Source organism: Pan paniscus, chromosome 9 (assembly GCF_029289425.2).
Source record: "Pan paniscus chromosome 9, NHGRI_mPanPan1-v2.0_pri, whole genome shotgun sequence".
Lineage (NCBI taxonomy): Eukaryota > Metazoa > Chordata > Mammalia > Primates > Hominidae > Pan > Pan paniscus.
Genome location: NC_073258.2, coordinates 10169260 through 10180844, shown reverse-complemented (window position 1 = coordinate 10180844; position 11585 = coordinate 10169260). Strand labels below are relative to the sequence as shown.

General features: G+C 37.8%; 1 pseudogene; it reads right to left on the bottom strand.

Moving 5' to 3' along the window:
* Positions 1-841: 841 nt before the first annotated feature.
* LOC100979943 (large ribosomal subunit protein eL8-like) lies at positions 842-2514 on the bottom strand (annotated as a pseudogene).
* Between the last annotated feature and the right edge of the window lie 9071 nt (positions 2515-11585).

The window sequence follows — 11585 nt, the reverse complement described above, 5'->3', positions numbered from 1 at the left end:
AATTTTTGTATTTTTAGTAGAGATGTGGTGTCACCATATTGGCCAGGCTGGTCTCGAGCTCCTGACCTCTTGATCTGCCCAGCTTGGCCTCCCAAAATGCTGGGATTACAGACATGAGTCACTGTACCTGGCCTTGTTTTTTTTTTTTTTTTTTTTTTTTTTTTGATGGAGTCTCACTCTGTCACCCAGGCTGGAGTGCAGTGGTGCAATCTTGGCCCACTGCAACATCCACCTCTCAGGTTCAAGCAATTCTTCTGCCTCAGTCTCCTGAAGTAGCTGGGACTACAGTGCCACCACCACGCCTGGCTAATTTTTGTAGTTTTAGTACAGATGGGGTTTTACCATATTGGCCAGGCTGGTATTGAACTCCTGACCTCGTGATCCACCTGCCTCAGCCTCCCAAAGTGCTGGGATTACAGGCATGAGCTACCATGCCAGTCCAGATCTTATTTCTTTTAGCAAACTCTTGATTTCTTTCTCTGATAGGTTGTCATTGGTGTAAAAAATGCAACTGATTTTTGCATGTTGATTTTGTATTCTGCAACTTAGCTAAAATTATTTCTTAGTTGTAAAATTTTGTTTTTGTCTGACATCTTAATTTTTTTCTTATATCTGTTTAATCATGTGTTATGCAAATAGGGGTAACTTTACTTCTCCCTTTCTGGTTTGGATGGCATTTATATCTTTTTCTTGCCTGATTGCTCTGGCTAGGGCTTTCATTGCTACATTGAATAAATGTGGTGATAGTGTACATCTTTGTCTTGCTCTTGACTGTGGAGAAAATCAGAATTTTCTGTGGGATCTAAGGATTTTCTGTGGGATTGTCAAATATGGCCTTTATTGTGTTAAGGGACCATTCTTGCCATTCGTAATTTGTTGAGCATTTTAATCTTGAAAGGAACTTGAATTGTTTAAATGCATTTTCAGCATCTATTGAGATGATCATGTGATTTTTATCCTGCTGGGTTTTGGTGTCAGGATGATGCTGGCCTCCTAGAATGAGTTGGGAAAGAGTCCCTCCTTTTCACTGTTTTGGAATAGTCTCAGTAGAAATGGTATCAGCCCTTCTTTGAACATTTGGTAAAATTCAGCTGTGAATCTGTCTGGTCCTGGGCTTTATTTATTTATTTAGACTATTTATTATTGCCTCAATTTCAGAACTGTTTATTGATCTGTTCAAGGATTTAGTTTCTTCCTTGTTCAGTCTTGGGTGTATGTATGTGGTTAGGAATTTATCCATTTCTTCTAGATTTTCTAGTTTATGTACATAGAGGTGTTTATAATATTCTCTGATGGCTGTTTGTATTTCTTTTTTTGAAGGAAAATTTGTATTATTTTAATTATTTTTATGTCCAGAAAACTCAACAGTGTACATTTAACCCAGTTTAGTGGCAAGTTCTTTAGCCTTTGCCTTTTTGAGCTTGGCAATGTGAGCCACAGACTTGGGACCCAGGACATTACTTCCCCAGTGATGGCAGATCTCATCGTATCTGTCATTGTAATTGGTCCTGATAGCTTACAACAGCTTAGCCAAAGCTCCTTTGTCTTCCAAGTTAACCTGTGTGAAGGCGACAGTGGTGCAGGTCTTCCTGTGGAGTTGACGTCCAGATCCACGTCATCTGCAATCACCACCAGCTGAGCTTTCTTGTTCTCCACCAAGGTGGTGACAGTGTTAACTCCTGCTCAAAGAACAGGTGGTCTCTTAGTGGGGACATCCCCTTTGCTGGCAGCTTCCTTTTCAGCTTGGGCCAACCACCTCTGCTTCTTCTCTTGCTCTCTGGTCTATACTTGTGGGCCAGCTTAAGCAGCTGAGTAGTTGTTTGGTGGTCCAGGGCCCGGTGAACTGGTTAATTGCAGGAGGCACTTTCAGCCACTTAAAAAGGATGGCTCTCTGCCACTGCAACCTGATATAGCGGGGCCATTTCACAAAGCAGGTGAGGTCTCTTTTGGGCTGGATGTCCTGTCCAATGCCAAAATTCTTAGGCCTTTTCCCAAACAGGGGATTCACCACTTTCTTGGCCACCTGCTTCATGACAGCAGGGGCCAGAGCCACCTTCTTCCCCTTGGCCTTCTTTCCTTTTGACATCTTGGCTTGCAGGAGGAGAGAGAGGCTGTATTTCTGTGGGGTCAGTGGTAATATCCCCCTTATAATTTCTGATTGTGTTTATTTGAATCTTCTCTCTTTTCTTCTTTATTATTCTAGCTAGCAGTTTACCTATTTTATTAATTTTTTCAAAAAAACAGCTCCTGGATTTGTTGATCTTTTGAATGGTTTTTTGTGTCTCAATCTCCTTCAGTTCAGCTCTGGTTTTGATTATTTCTTGTCTTCTGCTAGCTTTGGATTTCATTGGCTCTTGGTTCTCTAGTTCTTTTAGTTGTGACATTAGGTTGTTAACTTGAGATCTTTCTAGCATTTTCATGTGGCCGTTTAGTGCTATAAATTTCCTTCTTAACACTGCCTTAGCTGTGTCCCAGAGATTCTAGTATGTTGTATCTTTGTTCTCATTAGTTTCAAAGAACTTCTTGATTTCTGGCTTAATTTCGTTATCTACCCAAAAGTCATTCAGGAGCACGTTATTCAATTTCCATGTAATAGTATGGTTTTGAGTGAGCTTCTTAGTCTTGAGTTCTAATTTGATTGCACTGTGGTCTGAGAGACTGTTATGACTTCAGTTCTTTTGCATTTGCTGAGGAGTATTTTACTTCTGCTTACTTTTTCAATTTTAGAATAAGTGCCATGGGGCCATGAGAAAAATGTACCATCTGTTGTTTTAGGGTGGAGAGTTCTGTAGATATTTTTCAGGTTCATTTGATCCAGAGTTGATGGCAGGTCCTGAATATCTGTTGATTTTCTGTCTCAATGATCTGTGTAATATTGTCAGTGGAGTGTTAAAGTCTCCCACTAGTATTGCATGGGAGTCTAAGTCTCTTTGAAGATCTCTAAGAACTTGATTTCTGAATTTGAGTGCTCCTACGTTGAGTGCATATATATTTATTTAGGATAGTTAGCTCTTATTGAATTGAACCCTTTGCCATTATGTAATGCCTTTCTTTGTCTTTCTTGATCTTTGTGGTTTAAAGTCTGTTTTGTCAGAAACTAGGATTACAACTCCTGCTTTTTTCTGTTTTTTGTTTTCTTGGTAAATTTTCCTCCATCCCTTTCTCTTGAGCCTATGTGTGTCATTGCATATGAGATGGGTCCCTTGAAGACGGCATATTATTGGGTCTTGGTTCTTTATCCAGCTTGCCTTTTTATGTTTTTTAATTAGGGAATTTAGCCCATTTACATTTAAGGTTAGTATTATTATGTGTGGATTTGATCCTGTCATTATGATGCTAGCTGGTTTTTTTGCAGACTTGTTTATGTGGTTGCTTTATAGTGTCACTGGTCTGTGGTACTTCAGGGTGTTTTTGTAGTGGCTGGTAATGGTTTTTCCTTTCCATATTTGGTGCTTCCTTCAGGAGCTCTTGTAGGGCAGGTATGGTGGTTATGAATTCCCTCAGTATTTCCTTGTCTGAAAAGGACCTTATTTCTCCTTCACTTATGAAACTTAGTTTGGCCAGGTATGAAATTCTGGGTAGAAATTTCTTTTCTTTAAGAATGTTGAATATAGGCCCCCAATTTCTTCTGCCTTATAAGGTTTCTGCTGAGAGGTCCCCTGTTAGTCTGATGGGTTTCCCTTTGTAGGTGACCTGGGCTTTCACTCTGGCTACCCTTAACATTTTTTCTTTCATTTTTATCTTGGAGAATCTGATGATTATGTGTCTTGGTGATGATCTTCTCATGGAGTATCTTACTGGGGTTCTCTACATTTCCTGAATTTGAATATTGGCCTGTCTAGCTAGGTTGGAAAAGTTCTCCTCTTTAATATCCTGAAATATGTTTTCCAAATTGGTTTCATTCTCCTCATCTCTTCCAGGTACACCAATCAGTGGTAGATTCAGTCTCTTTATATAATCCCATATTTATCAGAGGTTTTGTTCATTTTTTCATTTTTATTCTCTATTCTTGTCTGCCTGTCCTATTTCAGAAAACAATCTTCAAGATCTGAGATTCTTTCCTCCACATGGTCTAGTCTGCTATTAATACTTGTGATTGCATTATGGAATTTTTGTAGTGTGTTTTTCAGCTCTATCAGGTTGGTTTTGTTCTTCTCTATACTGGCTATTTTGTCTGTTAGCTCTTGCAATGTTTTTTCATAATTTTTAGCTTCCTTGCATTGAGTTAGAACATGCTTCTTTGGCTCAGTGAAGATTGTTTTTATCCAGAATCTGAAGTCTACTTCTGTCATTCCAGTCATCTCAGCCTCTGCTCAGTTCTAGACCTTTGCTGGAGAGGTGATGTGGTCATTTGGAGGGAAGAGATCACTCTGGCTTTTTGAATCTTCAGTGTTCCTGTGCTGATTTTTTCTCATCTTCGTGAGCTTACGGTGGTTGTTTGTTTGTTTGTTTGTTTGTTTTTTCAGTCTGGCCACTTTTCTATAGGGCTGCTGTGGGTTTTGCTGAGTTTCCACTCCAGCCCCTAGTTGCCTATGGATTTTTCAGTATGTGGCAGTATCAGCAGTGAAGGCTGCAAAAAAGCAAAGATGGCAGCCTGCTCTTTCCTCTGGGGACTCCATCCCAGAGGGGTATAGACCCGTTGCCAGCCCAAATGCACCTGTAGGAGGTGGCTGGAGACCCAGGTTGGGAAGCCTCACCCAGTCAGGAGCAACAGGATCAGGGACCTGCTTAAAGAAGCAGTCTAGCCATGCTTTCATAGAGCAGTTGTGCTGTGCTGGGGTACTAATTCTGCCCTTAGTCAGCTTGGGCTCTCCAAAACCTGGAGGCTGGAATGGCTAAGTTGCCAAAACAGCAAAGATGGCAGCCCACCCCTCTGTCTAGGAGCTTTGTCCCAGGAAGTTTTCAAACCTCTGACAGCCAGAAAACATCAGTGAGAGCGGCTGGAGGCCCTAGTTGGGAAGTCCTACCCAGCAAGAAGGAATAGATCAGGGACATGCTTAAGGAGGCAGTCTGACCACAGTTTTGTAGAGCAGCTGTGCCATGCTGGGGTACCGCTTCAACCCTGGTCAGTTTGGGCTCTCCAAAGCCCACAGACTGGAACAACTGAGTTGCCCAAACAGCAAAGATGGTGGCCTGCCCCTCCTGCTGGGAGCTCAGTCCCAGGGAGAAATCAAATCACTGTTGGCTGGAGAATACAGGCAGGGGTGGTTGGAAGCCCTGGTTGGGAGGTCCTTCCCAGAGATGAGGAAGAGACTGGGGTCCCACTTAAAGAAGCAGTCTGGCTATGTTTTGGTAGAGCAGATGTGCTGTGTTGGGGAATCCTATCTTCACCCATTCTGTTTGAACTCTCCAAAGCCAGCAGGCTGGAATGGCTGAGTTGCCCAAACAGTAAAAATGGTGGCCCGCCCCTCCCTACAGGCACTCAATTCCAGGGAGAAATCAAAACTGTTAGCCAGAGAATATGGGTGTTGGTGGTTGGAGGCCCTGGTTGGAAGGTCCTGTCCAAAGATGAGGAGTGGATCAGGGTCTCCCTTAAAGAAGCAGTCTGATTTTCAGGTTGGGTGGGGCTCCCAGTCCTATACCCTCGATTCATCATCAAAAGTGACCTAGGCATTTAAATATTGAAAGAATATTTGAGTAGTTAGAGTCCCTGACCCAGGTAGACAAGCATGAATGGATGCCAAAATGAAGAACTCTAGAGAGGACCTTAGGTGTCCAGTGGAGAGGAAGGGAAGGCAACAATTAGTTGGCATGTTATATATCTAAATGGCATAGTCCAGAACTAAGAAGGCACCAGATACTGTACATCCTGTCCTATATTGGATTTGAGGTGAAAATCCCCCGACCTGTGTTGAAAGACAATTTACTTCTCATAAAAAATGAATAAATAATCATATACCAATACTTCATTTTTACTTAATGAAATTTAGGTTCTTAGCCCTGATGTATGACCAAACACCTATGGGTGCTTTATAGGTATCATCATTCCTTTAAGTCAAATAACAAAGCTGTATTTTAGGGACAATTATTTCTATTTCACAAATGCAAAAACTAAGAGGCAGAGACATTATGCACCAATAATACAGCTGTTTGGCAGGAGGCCCAGGATCTAATTATTTGACTCTAGTCACTCCATGACTCTGTGATCAGCATAGATTGAAGCTCAAGTGGTGTGCACAATGAAAGCAAGGTAAGCTCCACTGAACTCTGCCTCAGTCAGGAGGCAAAGAGCATAAATGTTGCTCAGTATTTGGCTTCATTCCTCAGATCAGAGTATGTTCAGAGAGTGACAAAGAGAATTGTGAGGGATCTAAATGGTATTTCACAGTGGAATGGCCAAAGGAACTGTGAGAGTTTAAATTTAGAAAAAGGAAGGTAGAAGAGGCATCATAGGGGGTCAAATATTTTAACATTTTTATATAGATATTGGATGGTTTGCACCATTAAACTCAGGCGGGACCAATTGGGAAGTTTAAAAAATAGATTTTAATAACAGAACCAACACCAAAGGCAATAAGGCCTGACACTAGAGTAATTGGGTGCAATTAATGAAGATCAATTAAAGAAGAGATGGAACACATTCTTTCATGAGCTACAGGTTCTCAACTATTGGTTTATTATCCCTCAGAATTCACATAGTCAAAGAATTCAGTTCCACTATCAGAGAAAATTAATTCTTATTCCAAAGTAAAAATAAATTATAATTTTAGGAATTTGAAGACATTGGTACTAATATTTATTATTTAGGTAAATGTTTCAAACCTTAAGAACAGCAATAACATTGTTAGTAGAAAATTGTGTTTTTATCAATAGTATAACTAGTGATATTGAGCAGAAAATCTCAATCTCATGTTAATATGACTCTTGAAAACTACAAAAGTTGCAAGGAAGGATATGTAATAGGGAGATACATTTAGAAAAGTAATTGAAGATAGATTATGAAGCTCCATGTATATCATGCTAAGAAGTTTGACATAGATTCCATCAGTATTTCAGTTATAAGGATTCCTCTGGAAAGTGGGAAATACCTTATTGATAATACTAAGTAGAAATATAAATTTAAAAATGCAATATATGTTAAATATATACATGATTACAAATATGTGAGTACTACTTATATATGCCTCAAAGTCAAAATAAATCAAAATGGATTGTGAGGCACTGTTAAAGTTGAGGATTTGTAGGTGATTCTTTCTTTAGTTGTTAAATATGCAAAACATTAAAATAAAGTATATGCAAAAAGAATTTATAAATCTATAGAATTTACCTAAAGCGATTGCTGTTTAGCTGAAGTTAATGGCAAGAAAAGACATTGACTCTGTCAAATGCTGTATGCTTTAACATAAATTATTTCCTCCTATTTTCTGACTCTGATGAATATGCTTTTTTTTTTCTAATTTTCACTGAATCTTTAGTATGCCCTGAAATTATTACATTGGACTACAGAAATTTATCTGTCTTTTCATATTATTTATTACTAATTCTGCTTTGTTATGATTACCTCCAAACACAGAAGCTTTGCCTTTGCCACAACACAATGGCAAAACATCTGAATAAAGCAATAAGCCCCTTAATGAAAACATAGGCAAGAATGCAACAAAGCAATGATCCAGAGGGAGCACTTTGGTTTAGTATTTTCATTATTGCAAATCATAGGGATTTGCTTACCTTGGAGCACAGAATATACCTCTTTTTACCTATTGTCTTAAGAAAAATACCGAGTAATGGGAATATTTTAAAATGTATTGTATTTTGACGTGATCTCCACCTTAGGCTTGATCCAGTTTGTAGAGTTACTAGATCATTTTCCCCTTGTTTATTTTATTTTAAAATTAATGTACAGTAAACATGACCCTTTTAGTGAACAGATGCACAAATTTTAACGCAGGTATAGATTTGTGTAACCACCATCACAATTAGGATACAGAATAGCTGCATCACTCCAAAAGACTGCTTTGTGCTACCCCTTTGTAGCTTCACCTCTGTCCACTCCAAACCCTGGGCAAACACTAATTTTTTCTCCTGTATATTATGATCTTTTAGAGAATGTCATATTCATTAAATCATGCATTAGATAACTTTGGAGACTAGCTTCTTTTACTCAGCACAATGACTTGAAAATTTATCCATATGTGTGTATTCATTCCCTTTTTTGCTTAGTAGTATTCCATTGCATGAATGTATTATGGTTTATCATTCACTTGAATGGTATTTCGGTTGCTTCCAGTATTTGACAATTATGAATAGTGATGTTATAAACATTCCTGTCCAGGTATTTGTGTGAACATAAGTTTTCATTTCCCTAGAATAAATACCTTGGAGTAGTGTTGCCAGGTCATATAGTAAACATATTTTTAACTTGATGAGAAACTACCAAATTATTTTCCAAAGTGAATATGCCAGTTTGCATTCCCATCTGTGACGTATAAAACCACAGGTGTTTCATCTCCTTGCCACCACTTGGTCTTGCCGATTTTTAAAAATATAACCAGTCTAATAAATGTGTAGTAGTATCTCATCACAGTTTTAATTTGTAAACTTTATAAATTGATTTGTGAGATTTTAATTTTAATTTGTAAATGTTTAATGTTTAATGATGTTGAAACACTTGTATTTAAAGTAATTACTGATACATTGTGGCTTATTTGCCAGTTTATTTTTTGTTTTCAAAAATTAATTTTTTAAAGTTACAAATTAGTTTGTAAAAATAACTTTAGTCTTAAAATTAATTTGTAAAATTTTAATTTTAATTTGTAAATGCCTAATGTCTAATGATGTTGAAACATTTGAATTTAAAGTAATTACTGATATATTATGGCTTGTTTGCCATTTTATTTTTTTGTTTTCTATTTGTTCTCTCATTTGTTTCTTTTTTTCTTTCTTTCCCTGCCTTCCTGTGGGTTACTTGAACATGGCCATTCATATATCTTCTTTGGTGAAATGACTATTCAAATATTTATACATTTTAAAATTAGGTTATTTTTCTTCTCACTCCTGAATTGTAAGAACCTTTCTGTTTCATGTATACATCTTTTTATCCAATACAGTGTTTTCAAAAATTTTCTACAAGTCTGGCTTGATTTCGTTTTCTTGGCGGGGTCTTTTGAAAAGCAAAAGTTTTAAATTTTGAGAAGTCCAATTTTCGATTTTTCATTTATGTATTGTGCTTTTGGTATTGTAGTTTAAAAAAAATTAGCTTTCATACCCAAGATCACAGAGACATTCTTTTGTGTTTTCTTTCAAACAATTTGTAGTTTTAGCTATTGCATTTATGTCTATATTTATCTTGAATTAATTGTTTTGTGTGTCACGAGGTAACTGTATAAATTCTTCCTTTCACGTATGGATGTTCAATTGTCTCAGCACAATTTGTTGAAATATAAATGATTTTCCTTGGCACTTTTGGCAACCAGCCGACATATACCTTTAAGTAACCTGGTTGGGGACCTGTCACATTACAGCCCACCCTGTCCCCCAGCTCTTACATTCTTTCTGCAATCTTGCACAAAAGTCCCTGAGTGGGGTAGAAGGGGAAGAAACATATGAATTTATAATATATAGCCATGGCTTTTACATACAGGCCATATCCACAATAGCATAAAAAGCACACACTGCATACACAACAGCATAAAAAGCAGAAGCTAACTACAATTATAATGCCTATTAGCAAAACATACTTCAACGTGTAGGTAGGGTGTGTAACTAATTTGAGAATAAGTCAAAGAAACCTAATTGGGTTATATCATGGATCTGGACCAAAAAAATAATGTGAAACATCTGTGACATTATTCACTTCATCTGGGATATAGGTGCAACAGGTAGTGTCTATAAGGGCACATGTTTTTAGGTCTCCAGTATGTTGGCGATTGGGCCTCCAGGTGGAGACAATCACCAGTGAACCGGGGTTGCATTATCAGTGCTGTTGAACTGGTCACTCCAGTTCTGTCAGGAGAAAGGCAGAATGTTCTAAGGCGTACCATTATCATTTGATAGAGGGAGCTATTCGTATACTTAACAATCAGACTGGTTGCTGACAGCTGCTGTAGTCACAGCCCAGTATAGAAAGACATTAACAGCTGCCTTGGGTAGCAGGAACAACAGCTATTGGCAAAAACACAGGTGTTTAATAGGGACCCTTGTAGGTATATCCATTACTTGAACAATTACCACCATATTTTCTCCCATTTGCCCTTTTAGGAAGCCCACCATGGACTTCAGGCTTGTCTTACAGTACCATGTATGGCTTCTCTCCCTAGAAGCAGGCAAAATAGCAATCAATTGGTAAATTTCTGGCCTTGCCCACGTTATCTGCACTATGATCATTCCATTGAAACCTCACATTGTATTCCATAATATATGCAATTATTTATCAACTAAAAATAAAACTTCAAAAGAAATTTATTTACAATGTGATACAAAGCATATAAAAATATATCCATAGCAGATAAATTCCCGGAAACACATGTGCCAAATTTCAATAGTTGATATGTGTGATGGTAGCCAGATTTGACAGAAATGTTTCTTTTGAATTTTCAAGTGTTTCCCCAGCCTGCTTATATAATTTTTTTATTTAGAAATAAAATAAGCCCTTTCTTTACTTATACTATTATTACAGTGCTTTCCATGAACTAATGTCTTCATTTTTTCCTTCTTTATGAGGCCTGCTTTCTCTGGACAGAGAACCTAAACTTTATCTCTTATTTCACAGAGCCAATTTATTACTGTAATCATGCATTCATTCATTGGATAAGTTTTTTTCAGCACATTATGTACAAGAAGTCGATATTTGTAATACAGGGATAGGATGCAGTTATGCAAGATAATGTATTCATTGAGGAGAATGAACAGTAAAAAAACAAATAACAACAAAAATCATAACCCAGTAGAAGTGAAGGCAAAAGCTGATGTCTATAATACAAATGAAGGTTACCTGATTCACCCCTGGAAGTCAGAGAAGGCTTTGGAGGGAAATTAGTCTTGAAAGATGTGTAGAAGTCACCCAGGATAATGACGGTGGGAGGTGGTAGCTGTCTATGCAGGAGAAAAAGTGGAGCAAAGGCCAGAGAAATTAGAAAACATCAAGAAGACTCTAAATAGTTCAAGAAGTTTGAGTCAGTGTGAGTGGTGAATGGAGACATCCTGACAGACAGAGTCGTATGCTGGAACATAAAGGATATTGTATGCTTTGCTAACAAGTTAGGTTTCATTGTGAAGGCTTGAGAGAGTACTGAAAGACTGAAATGAATCTCTTTTGAATCATCTGCTTTTTATTTACCAAGATATCACTTACACAAATGTGTTGTGAACAAGAATGAAGGCAGTGAAGTAAATAGGTCAATAAAATAGAAAGGAAAAATGACTAGGTCCTTGACTAAAGTAGGGATGCTGAGAATAGTAAAAAGGAGATAAAGAGATAAAATTGGGAGTTAAGTTATAGATAGGCCCAATAAGATTTTATTAGTTGTGATAAAATAAGAGGAAGAAGACGAGGAGGGCTCACAAGTTGCAGACACAAGAGACTGGGTGGATGGTGGTGTCACTCCCCAGATACACAATATGGAAGGAAAGAAAAGAATGAATGAATT